The 23616-nt window shown below is 45.2% G+C and overlaps 1 protein-coding gene across 2 annotated transcripts in view; it reads right to left on the reverse strand.

Moving 5' to 3' along the window:
* The window catches only part of LOC146199670 (adenylate cyclase type 5-like), a 238128-nt gene that overhangs the window by 164806 nt on the left and 49706 nt on the right, over positions 1-23616 (reverse strand). The gene's annotated exons all lie outside the window — the stretch shown is intronic.

Below are 23616 nucleotides of genomic sequence, written 5' to 3' on the forward strand. Positions count from 1 at the left end.
AAGTTATTGTGCAGCCACTTTAAAGAAGCGCCAAAATCCCATTTGTATGCTTTGCGGAAATCTAAAGTTTCACTGCGGAGCATTTCAAGTCATATACCATCGCCGAAGATATAGCAAGAGCCAAAAAAGAAAAAAAAGTCTTTCTGCGTCGCAGACTGCGCATTTTCGCTATTTGGCACGCCTCATATATTTTCTAGATCTGGCACCGCTTTCCAAGCTCCCTCGCGCGTCATGAAATCGCATGCCTTTCCGAGGTATGCAAGAAGCTAGAAAATTCGCCGGTAGTCGAGCGCATGCTTCGATGCATGCATGGAGGGCTCCGGGACTCTTGGAATAAAGCCTCAGAAAGCGGTGAACGCGGCGCTGGATTTTTTCACTTAAGTGATCTCGGCCGGCCCAAGGAACCGCGTCGGATGAATGTTGTTGTATACAGATATGGCTTTTTGCATCTTAAGCTGACATGGGTTTCAAGTTCGTATCTTTTCGAGCTGCATATGCATTCGTTTCCTCCACCCGTACCAGTGCGGGAAACGTTGCAATGAACCGTGTTGCATTGTGCGCAAGGCAATGTTTTGCTCGATAACGTAGGCGCTTCCTTCCCGGGTCAACACTGTCAGCAACAAGCATTGGAGAAGTGTGGCGAGGCGGCGCGCGTTCAGAATCAGAAACAGAAGCGTTTATATTCTTATTAAATGATTTTGCGTCATTCGTTTTATAAAGCGAGAACCCCATAACAGCGCCAGAGCTGTGCGAGTGCTCCGTAAACTAAACAAAGCGTCGTGATTCTTCAGATGCGATCTCTTTACAGGTAAAAAATGATAACGAAAATTGATCAGCAATAACTAAAACGGTAAAAGTGAACAATACAATTCGTGCAGTTTTGTGCAGTATTTTTGTTTTATTCTACGTAGCAATCACATGTTCATATTGCTTGTTTGCATTGAATTTAACAAATTAAAAGATAAATATCTCAAGGAACAGTTCGCTGTGCTCTACATGGGAATTGAGTATATAGAGCGATTTACTGAGGCTGCTTTATTTTGGCACGTCTCATCCTCTATAGTTACGTCAACTAGCGTTTTGACGCATACGCGCTGCTTTTGTATTCATTCTCCATTCAAAATTTTCACCCTAAATCTCATGAATTTGCTTTTACATCAACAGCTCGAGCTCAGTCTTATATTGGTTAAGGTGTCCAACAAAAGTCATAGGTTCAACCCCAGTGAACAATGTAAACATTTAACGCACAGTTACAGTGAGACGTTAATAAAAATAAGGGAAACACAAACATGCTGGTTTTAATCAACGCACAGGGGCAGACTACAAATATTGCATATACCGCAACATACCACATGTTGTCCGCATATACGGACAACATGTGTGTGAACGGTGCAGTGACCGTGTAGACTTAAACCATATGCTGTGTGGTTGTGCATCAAGCGACTCCTACGCCAAGAACAAGGAACATTGGGACGAAGTGTTAAAAAGTGCTTCACTACATGATCAGCTTCGGGCTGTCCAGGAGGCCCGCGCGGCGGCGGAGAGCTTCGGGCTCTCTGTGCCGACGTGGGAGCTGCCCTCTACACCTGGCGCCTAGCTAGCCGAGTGTCCTTCAGGACCCCTACTGTGGGAAATAAAGTTTTACCAAACCAAACCAAACATACCGCGTAATTGCCCCTCCTGCCTCCCATCCCGCGAGCGTCCCTTCTCTTTTCCACGCGAACCTCACTTTTCGGCGCGCCATACCAAGTATGCATCCCCCCACCCCCCTCATTTCCCGTTATCGGCCCTATATTGGCCGCTCCCCCTAAAAATTTTTTTCAAAGTTTTGGTTTTCGAGCGCTGCTCCTTTGGGCAGCTGCTTTTTGCTTGCATCATTTAATTGTACAGCATGCAAAGGAAAATAGAGATCGTCTAGTACAACAAGCTTAATAAAAAAAACTTGCATTGAACCTCTCGTGAGGACAAGGTGGATCGTTATGGAGTCTGTGAATGCGACAAGAAAGACGGTCCTGCAATGTAACTGAGACACTGCCGAAGTACATCGCAAGCTAGGGAGCATGTTTCCTGTATACAGCAAAGAAATGGGCAACACACTTTTCTAATATTTGCAGCCCGGGAGAAGGGCAGGAGGTGCCGCCAGCAACTGCGTCTCTTAAAACAAAAATGTTGTGAGGCGCATGCTGTTAACTTTTAACTTGGGAATTTTGCGGCCGCCGTATGTATTCGAAGAGACGGAAGCCGCAGTTTGGTGTTTTTATGTAGCAAGCAGGAATTAAAGGCCAGAAAGGGGACGATGACTGCGTGGCAGAGACGCGGGCATTCTGTTCTGCAATTGGTACTCGGCGACCACTACTTCACTCTATAACATTGTGGGCATAGACCAGATCATGGTTCTAATTACTGGAACTCCGACGAAGCGGACTAACAACATTTTCGGGGAAAGCACTGTCAGGATTACCATCCCCGGTTGTGCCTGATTTGTCGCTGGGTTGGTTTAGTACCGATCATTTAACCAGTGGCTAAAGAAATCGAGACCGCTGCGGAACATTCTACGGGAATCCGCTTTTTCTAGAACTGTGCAGACCTGTTTGGTTGTAATTGTGGCCGCTATTTTATTTGGCAGTCATCTTAAACATATTTATGGTACCGAAGAAGAGCACTCCTCGTATCGCGGTTGTTTTCTCTTTGGTAGAAGGGGGCGCTTGTTTGGTATACTTCTACTGCCAGCCCAAAAATAGGAGCCACACAGCACAAACAGCAGCCGGCAGTGAATGCAGTATCAGGCAGAAGCGCTTCCACATTGCGCCTATTTATTAAGTCTGTGCACGCGCCGTATATAATTGCATGTGATCTACCGCAAGCCGAAATGATTGTGCATTGTTCTGCCTACAATGATCTCGGCCTGCATTGTTTCTTCGCTGCAGTATACACTTTCTGCGCTATCCGTTCTTATGCTTTACTAAACGCCAAACGAACCTAAATCAACGAGCGTTTCCTTCTCTCCCACTCGGCCCGAAAATCGCAGCGGCAGCACCTCGACTATATAACCTCGACTCGCCGACCTTCGCGCTTGCTGACGACGGCCGGCTGGCGGAAGAGCTCCGGTTCTCACGAACCAAACGGTGTGCTTCTCTATCACTTTCGAAATGCCTGGGCCAGCTTGCTTTGAGTCCACAAGACGCGGTTGCCGGGCAGCCCAGAAGGGAACCGCATGCACACGGCGCAGGCTCGGCGGCAGGCTGTCAATGCAAATTCTGCACCGCACGCAGAAACACTCACTACTCGGTAAAAGAATGCAAATGCGACTGTGTATGCCAAGCCGCATGAGAACAAAGCGAATGGTTTCGGGAAAAGTGGTTGGGGAGAGAGGCCGGAGAGGGAGGCGCCAGTTCGCGCCATTTGCTTTTTATCGCTCGGCACGCGGTCCCAGCTCGGGGCCGCCGAAGAGCGGCCAGAAAAATTCGAGTGCTTGGCGCCCGTTTGCATAAGAATGGGTCCTCCCGACTGTGATTCTAAAAATAAAAAAGTCCGACGTGTTGCGGTGCCGGTATACACGGGTGGTTATTTCGCCCGTCTCGACGATGAACCGCCTTTTGGGAAAAAAAGAATTATATAGTGCGGCTGGTGGCGTACAAAATGAGACGGCAAAGAGCTATGGGAGGGCCCGAGGTTTGGAAAGATAGACGTGTCTCTAAGATTCTATCGCCTTTCGTAATCCATTCGCTCATTCTCTTTGCTTTTTTTTTTTTTCATTCTCACTGTGAGCAGAAGTATTGGTCCTTGAAAGTATGACAAAATTGTCGCTGTACACTTCGCACGGAGGAATAAAAATTACGAGAGACTTTAGCGACTAAAGTAGTGAAAGGCGAAAGCCTGAGTGGCGCATTCTGCTACGCATCTGGCACTAAGTAGTAAATAATTAGTTCATTAGCTAATTATTAATGAAGTATGAATTAATTATTTATGTCAATAATTGATTGCCATATGGTCATATAAGGCACGCATTCGCGCAGACTGTGGTGAGGCTCTGTGATTGGTCGAGACCTATCGTGATCCCGCCTCGGCCAATCGAAGACCGCAAAAGTAGGAAACATTTTGTCCACGACACCATAAGCCATTAAAGGCTTTCGCCTTAAAACTATCGTGTACGTGTAAGGAACACATGCGCACGAAAGCTCTATCTTACTCACGAGTGGCTAATGTCATTGCAAAGTCCATTCGTTGAAACTCTGTGCGACTATACAATAGCTGCATACAAATTTTGTTATAAGCTATGTATGTTTGGGTTTTTCTTCATTAAACCACAACTACATGAGGCCCATGAGTGGTGAGTAAAGACTATTTTAGTTTCGATGCCTGGGCGCAGCCATCTTAGCTTGATGGTGGCGCCCCGTATGAGCCAAACTGGGAAAGTCCGCTCTGGCTTCTCTTGACGCCATCTTGGGCTGTGCTGTGCTTGTTGATGCTGCGATGCGGCAGTGTAAAAGTGCTGTTTCGCAGTGCTCGCGAAAGCTATCAGACGCATTGGTGCTATTTTGTGCTTTGTTTGAGCACGCCAGGAAACCGTATACCATCCGTTTGGCATGGCGGGAGCTGTTGAAAACAGCACTAACGGCCTGCGACTGCGAAGGACTGCACTCCGCTTCCGCCTGCCGAACTCGTCAGAGTTGACTCTGAAGATGTATCTGTTGTATCTCTCACTATACATGCATTTTCAATTATATTTTATAATTGCAATGGTAACTGTAGACACAAACACACAGCGAATGAACCGTACGGGCAGCTACCGAAAGTGGTATACAGATACTGCGAAAGATGCTTTCCATTCATCGCCACATTGATTTAACGTGAAGTACGACCAATTTCGATATACGATCGAGCTGTCCTGCTTCAACAATGTATACTTTCAAGTTAAACCACGATTCAAGGACAGCACATAAAAGTAATGTCTAAGGTACCATCCATCGACGTTTTTATGGAGCCTTGGTGCTCGTCCTGCGGCGCAACAACATCGTATCCCCGTCCCGTACGTCGCAGCAGCATCGTTTGCACGACGTAATGTTGAGCAAAACGTTGAAAAACGTGCGCTCTCAGCTGCACCAAGAACGAAGGTGACAAATTCGCAGCACATACAGTAGCGCTTGCGAAAGCGGCGCCGCCCGCTGGCGCGGCACACGACGGCACTCTCGCCGCGAGCGCTACTCTTTGCTATAGGCCTACAATATTTCGCATCGAAGGCACATCCGACGGCGCTTTGTAATTGCTCAGCGCTAGAGTAAATGGTTTCTCATGGAACTGCCTTACTGCCGATCTCATTGTATCAGTAAAATAAAGATGTAAATTTCGGTGACGCCTTAGCAGCGGAGCGAGCGTGCAGACGATGAGCCGCGCGCCGCACCAGCGGCAATGTGTTGCGAAACTTGTTTGTATTGCAATTATCAATAACACGGTATGGGTCAGAAACACACAAGAAACACTTTTTTTTTTCCTGTCGGCTTATTTTGTAAGTGAAGAACAGATTTTAGCACGCTCTTCTGGCGCTGTCGGAAGAGATCCACCGTATCGTTGGCGCGGAGAGCTTGCGGGAGGCACGGCCTGCCCGGCATGCGTGTCTACTATGGCGGAGGAAGTAAAATGGGCATCATATTCATGAGTCCGTCATTGGTACTAAGTCTGTCTGGCTTGCACAAAATGTTCATAGGCGAATTAAATCAGGAAGGACTAGAAAGTGGTAAAGCAGAAACTTTTCTTTCCTCTTTTGATGTTATATTTAATGGTTCTTATTGTAATTGTTGCTAATTGCATCATGTTTTTTTGCAATAGTATCACCCCCCCCCCCCCCCCCCCCCCATGTAATACCCTCCTTTGGAGGGCCTTTAGGGGTAACCTGAATAAATAAATAAATATCACAGCCGCCTTCGGACTGTGTTGCATGCTTCCCGCATACGCTCTCGGCAATCATCTTGCGATTTCTTTAATTGTTTGTGCAGTCCACGAACACGTATTGCTGTCCCGATGACATTACCGCTAAAAGTGGAACTACTAAAGGTATTTAAGTCTCTCAAGCAACAATATACCGAGGCGCAAGGCAGCTCTGCTATGCATGAAGCGTGTTTATGCTCAGCCCACTCGGTACTGGCAACAATGGGCCGGCGCAATGAATCTGGTTAGAGAGTATTTTCCTCCTCTCCTGCTTGCTATCAGTAGAAATTCTACGTATATGTACTCGGTGCGTACCAAACCAAACTATACCTGCCGCGCACGCTCGTAATCACTGCCGCCGTTAAGATTGTCAAACCGTCCCAAGAAGCAAGTGTTCATGCTTTCACACAGCACGTTTACTGCTTTTCTTTTCTTTGACTTACACAGAAATTTTGAGGTTGCGAAACTCCTGCAGACTTAGGTATGAATATGCATAGCAAAATAATAAATTGGAATTTGGAGCTGGAATATTGCGAATACCACAATTTTAGATGCGAGGCACGCACATGATTCAGCTCGAAATATTGCTGTTTATTAATTGAGGCTATATTAAACAAAGGGTCAAAAGAAAAGCAAAAGCTCTTAATTTTCAGAATGTTTCAGCGCTTTAGAGATAAAGTTAGGCATTCGGAATGCGAAACTATCCAGAGTGAACGCACGTACTGTATGATATGAAGTCGAGCTTAAGAAGTTGGACATTAATTCTTCAGAGTGATTTTTTGTTTGCACAGTGAGTGCCAAAGGTACGCAGAACACTACGCAAAGACTATCATGTAACCAATCGAACAACCTCGCATTACGCCATCCGAAGTATACATCGCGTGTAAGGCCACCCATCGTTCTTCCTCTCCGGCCTACTTAGCACAAATTTAGCACGAACTTAGCAAGGATCTCTAATCTTTTCATACAAGCAGAAACGGCAGCTGGCAAGCAATACTTTTCTGCTCGCCTCCTGGTCTTCACCGGAAAACTTCTCATTCGTATTCGGAGACGCGATTTCAATAGTCGCTGGACAAGCCCTGGTTTCGCGCAAAGACTTGGAGGTTAGTCAAACATTTCACTCCTTTTTCGCTTCCTTGATATCTGGGAATACTGTACCGGACGTCTTAATATCATCGCACTTCTCCCGATCGACCGTGAAGTAGCGTCTATACCCAGAGCACACGAGACTCGGACAGGGAGTCGCTTCATTTTCAACGCTACTGAGAAAGAGAGAAAAAGAAGGAACAGAGTGCAGTGTCGCCGTGATAAGCGGAATGATTAAGTGCTTAGCACTCAGGCCTTAATACGCAACTGGCTTCGCATGAATACGTTCCGCGCTGATTCGTCACGCGGTGTAGTTAATTTAATCGGGGTTTGTTCAACACGTGAAACGTGAACCGTTTTTATTATAACCACACCAGGTGCAAGAGATCATTTTCATAGTGCGCGAAGCGGTCTCGGGAAATACGCTATGCGCCGAGCGTAGAGAGGACATTTATTAACTTTGACTTCGGGACGCGTGAAGAAAAAAAAAGTATGAATAAGTGTGAAGGAAGACTGCCAGTTTATTATCTTCTAGAGAATCGAATGATCATAGGTAAAGGAGAGATAATAATAATAAATACAAAAGAAAAAATCCTTTTCCCAACGCACCCAGTCCGCGCAAAGCTTTCCCGATGCAGATTTGTCACGTTCGTCCGAGATAACGGCACAATGCCTAATAGTATGAGACACCACCTCGAGGGGAAAGAGAAGGAATAAAAATTCGAGGGCGACGTGCAGATGTGTGTCTGGCGGATTGAAAAAGTCTAGCGCAGAACGCGTCGTGCATGAAAGTGGGCCCTAGTCAGTGAACACGTTACAAAAGAGGTTCCCTTTATACGCGCACGGCTTCGCGTGTGTGGAAGTTCGGTAACTTGCAGTTCTGTTCAGTGACGCTGCATTTTTATGCTAAGCAATCCTTTTGGAGACGGAGGACCGAGAGAACTACGCTATCTGTGACAAACTAAACTAAGAAACGCGGAGAAGATCAATACACTGCACAAGCTGAATAGATGAAAGTTTGCTTCAGAAAGTATTGAGTATAGCTAAAGGTAGCGATCATTACATGCACGTGAATACGTTCGTTGCAAAAAAGCTTGCGGCAGAGGTAAAAAAAATGCGAGTGATTACTGTGCCGCCATGCAGTAGATTTTTTTTTTTTTTTTTCACTCGAACAGTGCGCCTGTCGTTGCCACAAGCCAGGATGCAGAGTTTTCTATTTTCTGTAACGTCGCTTAAGCATGCTTAGCAATGCGCATATTTCCAGCCATATCGCCGAATATTACATCATATCTCTGATTATGTTCGCTTTTGACTTCTCTCATGGTAAGCTACGGCGGTCTCTTTAGATGAAATCGAAGATCGTCACTGTAGGACCTTCTCTAATGTTTCGAAACGTTATTGCGCAAGTTTTAGTTTTTCGAATTCTGGTGTTCAACGTAATCTCTGTCGTAGGTTGGTTAAAAAACAGCGAAGCCCCCCCCCCCCCCCCCCCCTTTTTTTTTTTGTCAGTTTGTTCCTTTGGTACGATTTTTGGCGTTACATTTAAAATGTTACTAAGAAAAAGGGTGAACTATAAATTATGGACTAAAGGTGTGTGCTGTAATCATCGAGCGTTATGAGACAATGACGTCACTTACATAAGCATTCCGCAAATAGTTTTAACGTTCACCTGTCGTCGGACAGCTTTTGTATTCTTGTCACACTAGCAGTCATTTACACTTAGTGGTGTCACCGCTATGCAGCAAGCGATCTATCATATACTGACTGTGCGAAGTATCGCCTTCTTTTCAGTAGGTAGCGACGTTAAAACGAACGAGGATCGAAGAGGTCTTTTCATTCATCTCACAAGCAACGACACAGAAACATAAGAAGCGCTTCTTGGAACACCTTCATGCTGCGCCACTGGCACGTTGGCAGCAATACTTTGCGTGGTTGTTCTTTTGTTTATTTCTTTATTCGGCAATACTCAGCTTTTACCAACGGGCGTAAGCCGGTTGTATGTTTAGGTAGGTACGTATTGAAGAGAATAAATAAATATTCATTATGGAAGCAAAACTGGAAATTTCCGCTTTGTTACGGCTCACGCATAAAATGAGTTAGCATAAACATTCGTCGTAGTCCGATATTCTCCAATTTCGGAGCTTGAAGAGTTCATGTTACATATGTAATGCGATTTTTTTAGTAGATACTTCTGTTGGTTCTAGTATTGTTGTGAAATACTTGGGATAACTATTTCACACGAAATGCTCTACGGCGGAGGTACAGCCCTTTCCATTTTAGTTCACATTTCATTTTAGTACATCTTTATCCTAGCTATTAATGTTAAAACTTGCTGTTTCCGTTTAACGGGGTAGCGGTAAACGGAAATGGCGCTTGACTTCAACGAGGTAGCGTTAAAACGGAGGAAATCCCGCGTCGGGGTCAGCTTTTCGAACGAATAATCACGGGCATGGAGCTGGCATGGAGCTGGCATGGAGCTGGCATGGAGCTGACATGGAGCTGGCATGGAGCTGGCATGGCCGGGCACTGAGTCTTCGGTTATTTGTGCGACTTAAAGAGGTCACATGATATCAGAAAGTTGCGAGGAGCTGTCACCTCGGGTTGCTAATTTGAGGTGGGAAGGTGGAAAAGGTATCAACCTTCCAGTGCTATTGGATGCCGAGCCAGGCACGCTACTGATAGGCCACACAGTCACGTTCGTGTACGGTTTGGTTAAAGCTGTACTTTTTATTTCGGGTTGTCGCCTACGCTGTCCCGTCATACCCTTAAAGGCGGAGCTTACGTGTTCCCGAGTAATTTTCTTCGTTCGAATAAAAGGTGCGGCTGTCAGGCTCCGCTGAACGAAATTTCGCGCTCTGGCTGCCATTACGAGTACAGAATTTACGGGAACATTTCATGAGCAGGTAGAAAAAATATTAAGAGACTCTTAAGGTCCGCATTTAAGGGTACAACGATGCAGTGTTATTGGCTGTCGGGTTCCCTTGTGGATGATATAGTTTGCCATTTTAACCACGCTGTACGAACGTGCCTGCGTGGCCTAAGGGCAGCGCGTTTGCATATCTCGGGATCCAAGTGTCCCCCGGAGGGCTGCATTCCGATCTCACCCTTCAATCTCAAACGTAGAGCCCAAGTTGGCAGCGCCTGCCAGCATGTGACGTCACACAACAGGACGAACGGTCATTGCACGGCAATGTCACCTGCCAACTACCACCTGCCACCTGCTTTTAAGGCTGTCGCATTAAAACGCATCATCCAAATATTTATATGCAGGCTGCTGATTAATAACACCAGTGGCTAAGAGTAGCTCGCGTCTGCGTTATTCATTTTCTATTGAAAAAGATTGGCGCAATTTTTATTTTCATTTCTTTTAATATTTTTGTAATTCCGTTTCTTTCCTGATTGCGCTCCACCAGGTAAATATTTTGCATTTGACGTAGAACATAATCTTCCAGCAAAGGTAGGTTAAAACCATAACTGCAACTTCAAATGTACACGAAGAAAGCTCGGGTTACCAGAAGATTTCATGTGTTGCACATGGGGAGCGTCGAATAGTATCTATGCGTCATTGGAACCACAGCGCTTTGGTACAGTATCCTATACCTTCATGCTAGCTTGGCAGCATGTCAGCGCGAATAACGGGCTTCCTTTGAAGCGGTATGCAAACACAAGGAAGTAATGAAACAACTCACAGCAGCTGAGAACTGTGTGACAACACATAAGAATGTGCGCTCCAGTACAACTTCACAAACAAAAGGCCAACTATACAAAAGTGTGCAGAATTCAGTATCGGAAGGGAATTCTACTCTATAATTGTCCATGTGCGTTCTGCATCTCTTCGGCTGAAGGCTGCAGATACCGCTGACATCCATGTTGTTTTCCCGGCACCGTACAAACTGAGTGTCCTGTGCCAAAGAGTGAACTTCAAAAAGTCAAAGGCACTATGTCAGGAGACATGACGTCCCATGTTGCATGTCAGACGAGTGTGGTATGCGTACAAATGGGGCGTAACCTTTGTGTGTGCGCTCGAGCACACACACACACACACACACACACACACACACACACACACACACACACACACACACACACACACACACACACACACACACACACACACACACACACACACACACACACACACACACACACACACACACACACACACACACACACACACACACACACACACACACACACACACACACACACACACACACACACACACACACACACACACACACACACACACACACACACACACACACACACACACACACACACACACACACACACACACACACACACACACACACACACACACACACACACACACACACACACACACACACACACACACACACACACACACACACACACACACACACACACACACACACACACACACACACACACACACACACACACACACACACACACACACACACACACACAACCCCGCCGGGGTGGCGCAGTGGTTACGACGCTCGACCACTGTTCCCAAGGACGCGGGATCGAATCCCGGCCTCGGCGGCAGCTTTTCGGTGGAGGCGAAAAGCAAGGCGTCCGTGTGCTGTGCGATGTCAGTGCACGCTAAAGAACCCCAGGTGGTCGAAATTTCCGGAGTCCTCCACTACGGCGTCTCTCATAGCCTGAGTTGCTTTGGGACGTTAAACCCCACAAACCAACCAACACACACACACACACACACACACACACACACACACACACACACACACACACACACACACACACACACACACACACACACACACACACACACACACACACACACACACACACACACACACACACACACACACACACACACACACACACACACACACACAGGCGCGTTGCTCGCAAAACACACTGACTGCCATGGTTTTTGTTGCCAGACTTGTCGCGCTGCGATTATGCAGTGTAATTTCTTTGTATTTTTTTCTGACATCGCGTTGAAATATTTCCTGTCCGCGGAGCTTCCCCTGGTGTTCTTATTTTACTATTTATCGTTGAATGTGCCACCGTGTCATAGTCTCGAAAAAGAAAGAGGGGGGGGGGGGGGGGAGATGGTGACAGCGTTTCTGGCTTTAATGAGCTGCCGTCAACATTAAGACAATGAATAAGCGCCACGAAGAATGTCAGCCATGGCTTCCGCAACGGTTCAGCGGCACTCGGGAACAACATGATCGGAGATCCCCTGGCTTGTTCTGTATTTCGGCTGCGGTCACCTCTTTCTTTACAAACAGAACCCTTGATGATGCGACGTGTTTGGGGCTTTCAAATATTTTTTCTGCGAATGAAGGGTGTGTCGCGAGGAACAAATCCACGTGCATTTATTCTATACACAAATATTGCTATTCTTACATGCATATGCCCACCTAGTGCTGCTCATGATTGTTGGTTCTTTGTCTCCTTTTCATGTTGTTACACAGGCGACTTATTCCAGTTCACAGTTTTGTCTCACAGCGCAATTCCGAAATGTTGTTACTTTTTTCATGGTGATAGCAGAATCTATTGCAACCACTGTACTAAACACAATTTTGTGTAGAGCACATGCATAATAAACTTCTTCAAGTGAATCAGCCAAAAATAAAATAAATACGAATTTCGTGCACCCATAGGGAAGTCAATAGCAATTATTTCGTGGGAAACAATATTCATCGAAAGAAAATCGGCTTCTGAATTAGGCACCGAAAACAAAATCCTACAAATTTTCAAAACACCGAAACCAAAAATCCCAGCCTATACGTACGTTCGCGAAATCATGGAAGAACTTGAAGAGGGAGCAAAATCGCGTTCCAGTGAAAGCAGTGCAAAAAGTTCCGACCGCAACTTGGCCCAGTACTTGCCATCAGGCGTTGTAAGGAGAAAATAGCCAGGGGAAATCTTCCAGGCTTGCATCGCTCACAAGGGGGCAGACACGCGTGTCAGCTAGCCCGCCATCGATCATGGTCGCGAAGAAAGAGCTGTCCTATCTGGGTCCTTAGGTTCTACGAGGCGGAAAAAGCGTTTCTTCCATCACTATACTGGCTTTACCGCCCTGACCACGCGTTTTTTTTTTTAGCGATATTTATTTTCATGTTCTCGTCGATGTATAGTACCGCAGTTGCACAAAAACGATCCAGTCCGCGCTGGTGTTGACACTTTGTCCTCCTCTGGTTGCGCTGGCACCAAGAAATAAAAAAAAATGCTAATTCGCATAATAAAGTTTATTGCGGCATTGCATAGCTCAGCGGTCAGTTTGCATTTGTTCCAGCGATGGACCACGCATGTTTCCTCGAGTTTGTACGTTTTTCGTAAATATTCTTGGTCCGTATATCCACAGAAATATATTATTTCTAGCCAGTGCGCGGTCAGTGAACTTTTTTAAGGCTGGTTGATTAATATTTAATATTTAACTTCTTGGAAAATACTTTCAAGTTCCTCATTTATTCACAGAGTCGTAGTTCACTGTAATACATATACCCCTCTTTAGATCTTTGAAAGTTCTATTCTCGTCGCCGTTTAGTGCTAGGCACTTTTGGCCACACAGGGGCGAAAACAAAACCACACAGCATCGAGAGGTGTATGCATGCTTACGAATGCGCGTCACACAGCAACGCAGGCGGATCGCGGTTTTTGAAGCAAAAGCTTCACTATGCCATGTAAAGATCAAGGTCACAATGCCAAACTCCGGCCACAACTGCGTATGCGCTTCTTCTTCGTCGTCGTCGTCGTCATCATCATCATCATCGTCGTCGTCGTCGTCATCGTCTTCTTCTTCTACTTCTCATTCTTCATCATCATCATCATCATCATCATAATTTTCTTCTTCTTCTTTATCATCACCTTCTGCTTTTTCTTCTTCATCACCTTCTTCTTGCCGTTGTCGTCCGATTCTTCCTGCTTCATGTGACCGGCTTCTTCTGTAAATAGAGTGCTTTACCACGTATAACCATTAATAATGAAGCTTTCACTTACACGCTACGCTTAATCGAGCTAAACCATCAGCAATTTTTATTTGTTGTTGTTGTGCCAGAATGGTCGCAGCGAGCTTGCAGAGAGCACGTGACATGCGCGCCGCTGTGCGACGCAGTCTTATAGGCGTAGGTAGCTATGAAGGAAATCAGATTGCTGACAACATGTCCGGGTATCTGAAGAATCTCAGGCGTGAAAATAACAATATAGTAAAATGTTTCTACGATGTTAGAAGCAAACTATGCCGATATAATTGTAATAATAGAGAAATGATCGCATAGAAGATCTGGATGAATACATGTGTCTTCACAGGAAATTACGCTAGAACTTCTGCAACCAGCGGATCTTGATTATCCAAAATAGAATATTGACTAGAAATAACAACGGAATTCTGGAGTTGGCAGTTAGCCATTGGCAACGGTCGAATGTCGCGGGGAATTTATAGCACGATTGAAACAACATACGCGTCGAGAGACAAATACTGGATACAGCACACGTAAACTGCGCATAAACTACAGTTTTTTATTCGATATTTATTGCCCTGAGGCAATAAATATCGATTAAAAAAAAACTACAGTCAGTTTATTTCCTGGGAAACATATATCTGCGGCTAAGTAATACACACGAAGAAGGTTCACATCACGTGGGTATCGTGAGAACACGCGCCGTTCATGCACCGGAAAACACAAAGGCGAATTCCTACACCGATAACGGCACTGAGGGGCTCGCCACGCTTTGTGATTTTTACAGCATCAAATATTTAACTGGTTATTTCTGTTTAAGCTATCTTCAGTACATAGGTCTTCTTGAAATCGTGTTGGCATCCATGTTTTTCGCAGTGCACACTGAAGTGACCGGACAGCGAACTGCTTGTCTTGTAATGATCATATTACAATCTATCATTCACACATATTCCCGTCTGTACATATTAGAACGACATTTAAGTGGAACACAGTAAATAACCTTCTGATCATAACTGACCTGAACTGACGTACTTCTGGCCATGTTTCTTTCTACACGTCAGCACCGATGTTCTAAGTTTACCTTGCCGCACATCACTGTGAAGTGCTCCAAAACAGAAAAAAAAAAAAAAAACTTTCACACCTGCCTCGACGCTACCCTTTTTTTTTTTTTTTAGGTTGTGGGATGGATGCAGCATGGATACAGGAAATGACAGCATGCCTCGTTCTAGCTGTATAGTGACCTCACAAAACAGCTTCAGCGGTAGCGGCCGGGAACGACTACTTAGGTATAAATACATAACAGTACCACAGACTAAGTCGAGCGGTATGTACCTGCTGGCCGACAGATCAATAAACAAAGAGCAAGATAATATTTGGAGACTTCTACAGGCAATAACATACCCAACACAATACAAAGAGACATGCAAAACTTGCAAAAACATGTCAGGCATTGTTCACATGATTTGGACATGCCCAAACATAACGCAAACACATCAGGAAGAAAGAACAGAGGCCTCCTGGAAGGCTCTGATGCTCAGCTCGGACCCGACAACACAACTTGCATTTATCCAACTAGCCGAAGACGCCGCTCGGACCTAAAAGCTCCGAGCCGCCGTTTTAGCGGATGACTGTCCCCATCTCAATCTGTAGGACAATAAAGTTATTTCAATCAATCGCGAGAACGGATACTGATGAGCGTCTGCAAGCTTCCGTGATTTTATTTGGTTTAGAGGAAAGGAAAAGCGCAGTAGGCGTCCCTCGCGGGATCCCGCTAACACATCTCGCGGACAACACAGCAACGCTCAGGCTTACAAATGTTTCCAGTGCAGATTCTACAGTGATCTCGGAAAATTTTTAAACCATGGCTATCAGACTACCGACGCTTGACGTGAGCACCTCTATCACTGTTTCTATTATCGCATAACCAAAGCGGTTCATTTAAACTAAGGGTTGCGGCCAAAAACACATCACCACGTAGAACAGCTTAGAAAGCGGCTTGATGCGGTGAGGTTTTGCGTAACAGATGTGCACAGTGGATGTTTAAAATCGTTGCAATTGGTGCACAGAAAAGGAAAGGCGCAGTATCTGTCACGCTTGTTCTGTGGACACCCCTGACCCACGCCGTAGGGGAAGGGAGGAAGATAGGAATGCAAGTGGAAAGAGAGATAGAGAAGCCGTAGTGGAGGGACCACCCGGGGATCTTTATTGTGTGCTGACATTGCACAGCACACGGACGCCTCTCCGTTTCGCACTCATCGAAACGCAGCCGCCGGCGGTCGGGACCGAACCCGGATACTCCGGCGCAGCAGTCGGGAGTCTTAACTACTGCGTCACCGCGGCAAAAAAGTATATAAGTGTTTTCTTTTTTCTGAATTCATTTTTTTTTTCTGCAAGAGGATATGCGGATACAACGAACGCAATAACCTCCACAGTCAGGTTCTTCATAAGTGGAATAGACTGCATATAGAATTCTTTCCACGCAGCAGACACATGTCAGTCTGTAAGCTGTTCTGTGTTTTTTGTTTTTTTGAAATTGCATACAGAGACCATAAAGAAAACGACAGATGAGGGACCAGTTCGAGTGCATTAGCTTGAAACGATCGAAAACATTTCGGACGAATTCCTCAAAGTTTTTGAGCATAATTGTTTTTTCATTTTTTCATATTGTAAAATTGCCTTATAACAATCAATACGCGTGGGCTCCCTTGGCTTGCTTGATGTTTTAACTAATAAGTTTCATAATACGCGCCGGATCGGTTTTCTTGGCAGCCATTAATTAGGTACTCGTGAGCGCAGGACAAACATAGGGGCGAAATTTTTACCGTGTATCGGAAGCTCAGACCATCTATGTTAATAATATTATCTCACAATAGTCCAGGGTTGTTTCACAATTATTAAAAAAAAAACAAAAACAATCACAGCCCATTAGTTTTCAATGCCAGATTTAGCTACTCAGTGCAAACGCAGCAAATTCTTTTTTATGCATCTAAAGCTTATACCATTCCCTCCGACGTGCGCATAAAAGTGTGTATGTTATCCTACAGCTGCCAGCGAAGAAGATCTGATTTTTAAAATAGGATAAGCAGGAGTCTTGAAGTTCAAAAGACGGCATCATCGTCTAATGTGTCACAGCGCTATTCTAATGGCGAAAGCAAAGCGGTAATCAATTGGTGTAATCGCTTGTGTTGGACTGGAACTTACGACAGGATCCCGTACAGCACAAGATTAAGTCGGGCACAAGACAATGCACCGAGGAATATGTTAAAGAGTGACTTAAATGTTCAGAAAAGTACTCTATATGTCATGAATTAGCTATGTAGTGAATTGAAAAAAGAAATAGTTAGGGGGGACACAATTATTTGTCATTGGAGAGAATTGTTCATTGGGGAACCTCCAGAGCTAAAGGAAGAGACGAAGTGAACAAATCGAAGACGAGGCTCCCCTCGTGTATTTTTTAAGATCGACTTCATCTTATGTTTCGGTGGTTTATAACGTGTCATCAACTTGTGTGTCTCGTCATCGCCATGATTTGTGCACTCGTTTGACTGTCGCGGTTGAACCGCCCGCTAAGCATGAAATACCCCGTATTGAACTTCTTGTTTACTCCTAGTCCCTGGATCTGGGCACAGTGTATTTTTAAACATCTTTAAAAGAAAACATGCGCGTGGGAAAGTATGTTCACTTCACGCACTCACTGTCCCTGTCTTTGCCGACTTTCGTTTTACTTTCGCTTTCTAGCGTTTTTTTTTTTTCGAAAGTTATTTCAACATCTCTACCTTGGTGCTTAGCTATTCAGGATATATAAGCTAACTCGTATAGTCTCGAAGCAAAACACGCTAAGGTAAAAGAAAGAGCGCAACGTTACAGGGGGAGACTGCGAATACTTCGCAGGTGTTCAGGGACCGGCAAAACTAGCAGCTCAGATGTTTCTGAGAAAAAAAAAATAAACTAAGCCAACCGGAGGCTGCAAGATCAATCGCGGTCATTAATAAATATGAGCGGGACATGTCCGGCTGCTTTAAATGACAATGAGCCCGGCATGCTGGCGATTAAACCACGAGATACTCCAGCCAGGTATTAGTCGTCGTAACCGCTCGATCATCCACTCCTCTCTCTAGACATTGTGTATTGCAGGGTACTTTCCGTATTTTCCAGTCTGTTCGACGCCCCTACAGTCCTCATCTTCTATCTTTATACCTCAGTTCGCTGAATGGCGGATACGCGTTCTCTCCGTTTCACTAGGTCGCTGCGTGATTTTTTTTTTCTTCTTTTTGCAATCGCGCCTTTATTCGAATAGTGCGCAGAAATAAAAGTATAATAGGTGCGGAATTGAATCGGGGCGTGCTTGAGACGTCATGCAAATGGGCCGGCAACTTCGTGGAAGGAGTCGTTACTCTAGTCGCAGTGGGCGAGTCTGAGGCGCATGAATATTTCATTGCTCCTCGCGGGGCTGCACCAGACTATGTGGCGGGATGACCCGGTCCCTGTACTCCAAGTGCGTAGACTAGAATGAAGAAGCCTCGACTTTGTTGGGAGACAGCGCCATCGCCAGTCGGTGCACGTGTGCCGACGCTCACACAACCTGGAAAAGGACGGACGGGTCTGAGCAAGAGAGGGAGGAGCGGGAGGAGAAAGAATGGATCTAGGCGATAAGATTTTTTCCTAAGCAAGAACTACGAAAGGGCCTGAAACAGTATCTTCCTCTCTCTTACTTGCCCCTCCCTTTCGAAGAAAAAAAATGAGAAGCAACTGACGTAGCGCCTACGCCCCAGCTGAAAAAAATAAGAAAGCGGTCAACTCGGCCTCTGTAGCGCTTGAGCAACTTAGTGAGCGGAGTCGATAACGGTAGAGGCTTGAAAACAGTCTGTATGTGCTGGGCCGATGAGGAATGTAGGTATTTTTAGCCTATAGCTTATCCCTGAGGAAGGCCAATAGGGCTGGCGTTAAGATAGCTGAAAGAAGGTCGAAAATAAAGGCTGCTGGGTAGACGCTGGATGCCATTTGCACAAGAAAGAGTGAAGCAGAAGAAAAGATTTAGGATGAGTAGGAACCGAAGAAAGCTCAACGGCGAAGGAATCCGAGTGAATACTGCTGAGGCAACGAGTTGGGAAACACGGAGAAAGATAGAAAGGATAAAAGAGGCTCAACTGGGGCGTCGAGAATTTTATAGTGTGCACGTTCGGAGAATAGTGCCCTTTAAAGCGCAAGTTTACTTCCGGTTGGCCTTGAAATAGCGTTTAAATAGCACGAAATGGTATCGTAACATTAAAGCTTATACGAGAGCACGTAATTGCTCCAACTATTAAAATACGATATGAAATTGTAGAGAGGGTTTAATCTGAATTGTTTCCCCACCGTTTTATTTTTGTTTTGCTTTTCAATGAAGTTATGATCATGCGAATTCTCCTAACGCTATCATCGTACAATGTCTATAGATAGGTTTTAACAATGATTCAGTCATATAATGCACATATTATTGAGATGACAACACAATTATTTGTTGCAAACTGAGATATGATATAGGCGAATACGTTATATGGCACGAATGTTCGCGGTGGCATTTATGATCGGTCCGCGTGATTCTTCCGTTAGCCCTTTTTTTCCTCAAGGAAGTCACCTTAGAAAACAAATACCCGGGTTCGAACCCGACCTCGGCGGCTGCGTTTCGATGGAGGCGAAACGGAGTGACGTCCGTGTGCTGTGCGATGTCAGTGCACGTTAAAGAACCCCAGGTGGTCGAAATTTCCGGAGTCCTCCACTACGGCGTCTCTCATAGCCTTAGTCGCTTTGAGACTTTACACCCCACAAATCAAACCAAACCATCATTAACGCAAAACTTGCAAGAGCCTTACATTGCACGTTCTACTGAAATGTATGCATAACATGTTAGCACCTCTTTTGCACTAGAAACTTCGAACTATCTTGAAAGTTCACAAGAGCACGACACATACTTTTGGACTTCTTTTTTAGTTTCCATTATTATTTCCTTGCTTCCCTAAATTTGATAAGTGGCACGCATAACTATTAAACAAAGCTTTTTGTGCGAGTCCTTGCTAGTCCTAATGGGTCTTGCGACAACGCTTTTTCGAGCAGCCAGACGCATCCAACAACGCAATAGCGAAAGAAAGAGATCACATGCAGCAGCGGCCACTGAGAGATTTCACGCCATCTCGTGTCTGTATGAGCGGGATTGTGAAACCAGCCGAGTGCCTCCGAGATTGGAATGCGAGCAGACACCTTGCTTCACAGTATACGGCAAACACGACAGGAATCTGGGCACGCTATGCGAGTCCGTCGAGACCGGTCTCCGCAAGTAGGTCCGCCGGGGAGCAAATCCTCTCGACAAACATCACAAGGACGGACGAAGAGCGGTAGGCAAGAACATAGGTGGCGCTGCGCGCGTTTCTCGTGCATATTAAATCAAGTCTGCGTGAGCTGAAGCGAAGATTGGAAATAAAACTTTACGAGAAGAAACGGTATTGATCGGAGCTCGGATTTTCGTGGATCACTGAAGCTGTCTACTTCACCGCCTTCGAATGGATCGGTTTCCAGGAAGTGTTTCTGTTTGCAATCAGAGGGGAGCTTTGCTCTGTAAACCTTAGAACGCTGAGTTCATCACATCTCTGCACAAGGCAGATTTTACGTGAGGAGGGAGAGGTGGGCGTTATTTTGTGCAAGCGCTGGTGCGTGAACACGCGTACACGTCACACCTGTTTTTGTAATAGTCTGACCACAATATTGCGCAACCGATTATTGCATCTGCAACCGGCGTCGGCTGCTGAGAACCAGCTTTTTGGTACGTTTTGTTTAATTCCGACGTTCTGTGCCTGCCATTATTCTGCGCGTTAAAGAAATGTTCTAATAATGCTTCATTAAAGATGCAAATACGAAACGCCAGCGCAAGAGAACCTTGAGACAGCGGCCAAAATTCAACAAGTGCAGGGTGGTGACAGTAAGCTATAATTAAGGAACAAAAAAATACGGACTGTTTAACTCAGTTAATCACGGAATATCGTGCAGCAGTAGGGCGTTTTGAGAGGATTGTGTATGCTGTGTCTGAATTATTAAACGTTATTTTGCTATGTTAATCAGGCGGCCATGCTCTCAGACCACGTGCTCCACAGATACGATATTCTTAAAGCAACGCTTTTATTAGCGATGGCGTTGGTATATCGTGCGCTCCTTGTCGAACACAACCAGCGTTCCGTTGTACGCATCGAAGTTCACCGGCGTTGTATAATTGGTTCACAGGAAAGGGAAGGGAATTCGCAGTATCTGTCACATATAGTTTCTGTGGACATTTGAAATTTCTCGAAAAGGTCAAAGGTCGAAATGGCTTCAGATATTGCGCTTTTTGCGAGAATGCGGGTAGCAGTGCTGCAGCGCAAAAAAAATAAAAAAAAATAAAGGGAACTCACAGGACGCGTATGCGTGATTGTTGACGCGAATGTTGAGCGAAAGCTCTGGTGTAACAGCTTTTCACAGACTGATTTTCTTTTTTTTTAACGCGATAGGTCTACTGTGCGATGTCAGCAGTGCACCTTAAATATCCCCAGATGGTCGAAATCACTTCGTAGCCCTCCACTACGGAACCCCTTTCTCTCTTTTTTCTTTCACTCCCACCTTCCTCCCTTCACTTACGGCGCGGTTCAGATGTCCACAGAACAAGTGTGACAGATGCTGCGCCTTTACCTTCCTGCGAACCAATTAATATATTAACGCGATAAAGTTAAAAGCCCCGTGCTGCCAAAAACATTCGGCGTTGTCGGGGTTGTGAGCGAAAAATCACAGACATAACTCTGGCAGGTGGTAGTTTGGCAGGTGGCATGGCCGTTTACTGATAGGTCGGCGGGCTGTATGACGTCATGAGACCATGTGACGTGACAGGCGCAGCCAACTCGGGCTTTTCATTTGAGATGGGTATCGAACCTTACAGGAGTCTAGGGCGAGGACTAAGACACGCTGCTCGTTTAGGTCACGCAGGCGCGTCTAAGCGGCTTGGTTGAAGCGGAGATATATACCTATGTGAGGCGGTCATTTGCATAATGTGGCATCTTACAGCTGTACTCTAATGATTATGTTTGAGACAACAGTGGCACAAGAAATATAGCTGAGTGATTGATTGATTGATTGAAAACATCTTTATTTATTCAGTATTCTCAGAAATATAGCTGAGTGATTGATTGATTGATTGAAAACATCTTTATTTATTCAGTATTCTCAGAACTAGTGTTCCTGTATATGCTCCCGCAGGGAGCAGAGTTGCGCGAAGGTCCGCCATTATGTTCCAAGCTCTACGGGAAAGCCGCTCCTAGCGTCTACAGGGGGGCTCTGCGGGAAAGCCACTCCTTGGGCGTACAGGGGCTGTGATCACGGCGGGGCAGACGATGTGAAGCAGTTCGCTTTTTTTTTATTGCCATGTACATCGCGCTCTATTTACAGGCATCCTTTTTCCTTGCGCTGTATAAAGGCACAGGTATCGATGCCAAGCGCATCGTGCATTTTTCTGGAAAACATAACATCGAAAACACATGCGATTCGCACAACATGCTGGCACAGCATGATCTTGTCAGAGATGGCGAAACGGTTGCAGTAGCTCGTAGCCGTGAAATTAATGATGTAAAAATACAAGTAATGACAATACTACGCAAGTTCTGCGTGGAAACGTTTTGCATCCCCCGGCAGAAAGAACATTACAATGCACGATTTTGTAGGGATCGTCTGTAATATTAGACGAAGCTTACAACGAAACCCCGCTGCACGCAATGCAAAGCCAGGCAGTCTAAAGCAATGCAATTGACAGACAGGCGAATTGAACCAATAGCACAGGTCGCAGACTTGCTCGCGCTCCATTATCTTGCAGAAACACCGATGTTTGGGCCAGTTGGTAATGATCCATATTAAAACCCATTCGCAGCACGAATAAAACAATGGCTGCGAATGGGTTTTAATATGGTCCATTATCTTGCAATATATTACCCATAGCACCATATATGACTTGCATTCGTCCACTGAAACTTTTCCATGCTGCGATCGTTCAAACTGCCCTTATCCAGTCGCGTGCTTTTTGTAAGCATCATTCCGTTTTTATTATATGAATGTTTTTTTCTAACGGCTGCATTCACTGTAACGCTGTATTTTAATATTCATCTCAATTTCTGTACCCCCCCCCCTCCCCCTAAATACTATCGTTATCAGAGGGTCCTTCAGGGCTTTTTGATAAGTAGAATAGTTAACCAAAGTAGGCAAATCTAGTTAGCATGCAGACATAGACTGACAACCTATTTCTGTGCAGGTGGTAGGGATTAGAAAAACACTTTACAAACAGCTGGTATTTAGAACTTTATTGTATACAGCCGAACAGTGCTCCTTTAACAGGTACATTACATAACACCATTACTGCAGAATAAGTAGAGAGGCTAAAGAGATTGTACTTGACAATCACTGTACACTTCACTGTACTGCTGAACACTCAGAGGGACATGCAGGCCCTGTGCAGAAACACTGGTAGTCATTAAAGTCCATAACACCATAGAGGTCTTGGAGAACAAAAACCAGCCAAGGGACGAGGACGAAGGAAGACGATGTACACACGGAAGCTGGAACTAACAACTGTGCTTTATTGAAATAATAACATTATGTTATTATTTCATGTCATGTTATTATTTCAATAAAGCACAGTTGT

The sequence above is a fragment of the Amblyomma maculatum genome, chromosome 2 (assembly GCF_055883805.1).
Source record: "Amblyomma maculatum isolate TAMU_Amacu chromosome 2, ASM5588380v1, whole genome shotgun sequence".
Classification (NCBI taxonomy): domain Eukaryota; kingdom Metazoa; phylum Arthropoda; class Arachnida; order Ixodida; family Ixodidae; genus Amblyomma; species Amblyomma maculatum.